Here is a 311-nt window from a genome sequence, read left to right as displayed (position 1 = left end):
AAGGAAAGAGGTCATCTAAAAAACGTATGCCAAGATTACAGAAAAACGGGAATTATATCTAGCAGGAAAAAGGCTGAAGCAAAAGTTTGCTAACTGCAGAAGGGTTAACACTGGTAACATACTGTGGCAGACAAGTTTCTTTTTTAAAAAATTTTTTTGAGGCTTTTTTTTTTCCCCTTTAAATTAACCCTTTCCGGTCCATATGCCACTAAGCAGGTACCAACCTAGAAAAAAAAATCATCCACTCAGCAATAGTGGCCCTTTCAAATTACCAGGAGGGTGGGGTGGGCGGAGGGGGTCTGGGGCGGGAG

The sequence above is a fragment of the Herpailurus yagouaroundi genome, unplaced genomic scaffold (genome assembly GCF_014898765.1).
Source record: "Herpailurus yagouaroundi ecotype Mexico unplaced genomic scaffold, PumYag 428, whole genome shotgun sequence".
Lineage (NCBI taxonomy): Eukaryota > Metazoa > Chordata > Mammalia > Carnivora > Felidae > Herpailurus > Herpailurus yagouaroundi.
This window is presented reverse-complemented; position numbering follows the sequence as displayed.